Source organism: Micropterus dolomieu, linkage group LG12 (assembly GCF_021292245.1).
Source record: "Micropterus dolomieu isolate WLL.071019.BEF.003 ecotype Adirondacks linkage group LG12, ASM2129224v1, whole genome shotgun sequence".
NCBI lineage: Eukaryota > Metazoa > Chordata > Actinopteri > Centrarchiformes > Centrarchidae > Micropterus > Micropterus dolomieu.
Window position 1 is genome coordinate 36,054,183 of NC_060161.1, and position 2,418 is coordinate 36,056,600.

The 2,418-nt window shown below is 44.9% G+C and overlaps 1 long non-coding RNA gene across 1 annotated transcript in view; it reads left to right on the forward strand.

Moving 5' to 3' along the window:
• LOC123980747 overlaps positions 1–2,375 on the forward strand; it is a 9,631-nt gene extending 7,256 nt beyond the window's left edge. Inside the window, exons 3-5 of the long non-coding RNA XR_006827548.1 lie at positions 917–1,246; positions 2,058–2,140; positions 2,260–2,375. This is a non-coding gene — a long non-coding RNA (uncharacterized LOC123980747). The remainder of the gene's footprint in view (positions 1–916; positions 1,247–2,057; positions 2,141–2,259) is intronic.
• Positions 2,376–2,418: the final 43 nt, after the last annotated feature.

The following is a 2,418-nucleotide window of genomic DNA, read 5'->3' on the forward strand; positions in this document are numbered from 1 at the left end:
TTTTTTTCTGTCAAGATGGGGTGCTGAGTGTACATTACTGAGAAATAAAATGAACTTTTTTGATTTTTGGAAAATTGCTGCAATGAAACAAAGAGTGAAAAATTTAAAGGGGTCTGAATACTTTCCGTACCCACTGTAGATCTCCATTCATCGATGAACAAAGATTTTCTATTAACCAAAATGTATCTGGTGTGTTGTGTGGTGTGATTATATATTAACTTCCTGTAGAGAAGGACTTGCTGATGGAAAGCAGAGAGTTTAACAGGTATTGAGCTGCAATCATAATCACACAGGAGAAAAAATGTATTCCACACATTTTTGGAAAAATCGCATTGGAGACAAACCAAAAAGAAAGAGTTTAAGCATTTCAATTTCGAAACACCGTTCATGATATCAAAATCAGTCCCATTCATACCGCCATCTTCATAGTTTTAACCATGTCATATAACGGAATTTATTTCTCCACATGAAGTTAAAATTGATTGTATTCACTGCTTTGATCATACTCACTGATATGGGTAAGGAGAAAGCCGGGTAAATGAGTCTGGACAAACTATCCGTTGTAGAGAGTAGAACCCTTCCTAAGATTGTGACGTCGCTCTGCAGCCACCTATTTAGAATTGACTTACATTTGTCTGATTCCACGTATTCATATAGCCAATTGTTCTTTTCCCTTTGGAAATAACAATTCCCAAGTATTTAACCTGCTTCTTAATTTTTATATTATGTAGTGACTGCAGAGGATAATCATGTAAGGTTATCATTTCACATTTATCTACGTTCAACTGTAAGCCTGAGGCCTTAGAAAACTGGCTGATCGTCTGTAACGCTAAAGGGATTCGATTTTCATCCTTTCAAAATAAAGTTGTGTCATGAACAGAGGGTGAATGAGACCTTTCATCATCTGTGTTTACAGACCTGCTGCTTCAGCCCAACATCTCTGTGTCCTCCTCCGTGAACGGGGTCTCCGAGGCCCTGCAGCAGGGGTTTCAGGTGTCCAGGGGCTCCACCTTCACCATCAGCTGCTCCATCCAGCCACAGTACCCAGGAGGCTCCTTCCAGCTCGCCTTCACCTCCTCCATCACATCACACAACTACACCCAGCCAGCTGTCAATCACTCTGCCCACTTCCTGTTTCCTGCTGCAGAGCCCGCCCACCAAGGAAGCTACAGCTGTGTTTATCACCTCCATGTTTCTTCTCATGACTTCTCCTCTGAGAGCCGTCGGCTGTCTCTCACTGTCTCAGGTAAGCTGAAGCAGAGCAGCTGAAACGTCACACTGACTGTTTCCATGCAGCTTTGGAAAAGAAGATCCGTTCAAACTGGCGTTTTCCTGCCGTGCCCGGTGTGTTTGTCACTTTTTAGATTCCCCTGGAAACAGTTTCCGCTGTCTTCTGTGCTACTTGCAGCGTTCCTGTTTTGTTTTCTTACTCTGCAACACTTTTTCTAAATGCTGTGCATGTGTTGTTGTATTGGTTAAATAACGAGGAGATCTGCTGTATGTTGACATCATTCTCACTGTCTTCGCCGCCCTCCTCCTCCCGAACAGGGAGCTAGCTAAACTAAGCAGTAAGACCTGCATCAGGGTCCTCCACCATGTCCCCACAGCCAGCACTAGCCGAAACCATCTTGTCTCTGGGTTTTGCAGTTGGGAAAAGCAGGGGTCGGTTTTTGAAGCCACCGACACCCTGAAGCTCTGTTGCAGAGTTGTTAGTATGGAGCTGCTCACAGGAGTCAGTGAGCAAAGCCTAGATGCAGAGATCCTAGTGTGGTAGGGAAATGTCCACAAGAGCCCACATATAAAATTTTATTTCTAAAAGCCAGAATCAGACACCAAGCCAAAGCCTGCTTAAATGTGATTGGTCCAGAACCAGAACGCTTCTGGTACCAAAACCTTGTCTCTTGCCTCCAGATTCTGCGTTCAGATATCTTTTGATAGAGATTAATGATGGACTGAAGTGGTTTTGGGAGATTTCAGGTCACTACAGTTTGTGTTTAACAGGAGCTGATGGGCTCATGATGTTGTGTGATGTGATGACTGTCCATGTGTTTGTTCAGATCCAACAGGTCTTCTCATCAAAGTGGTCGTCCTGCCGCTGACTCTGCTGTTGGTGATCGCTGCCCTTTGTTTCTACTATAAGGTACTGACACATGTCTGTTGTTTAGAGGACTGAGATGAAGCACTCGGTCTGTGTTTACTGACCTGAAGAAGAGGAGGAGTGATGCACTAACTCTCATGTGTGCTGTCATGTCTCTCCAGGCCAGCAGGGGGCAGAAGCCGGGCAGGCAGGAGGACATTGAGCTGGATTATTATAACGGGTGTGTTTCTGCAGCTGAAGGAGGGCCGACTGAAGAGGAAGGAGCTCAGGGAGCAGAGTAGGACCTCCAAGGAGCTCATCTCAGCTGCCTCACAACCCAC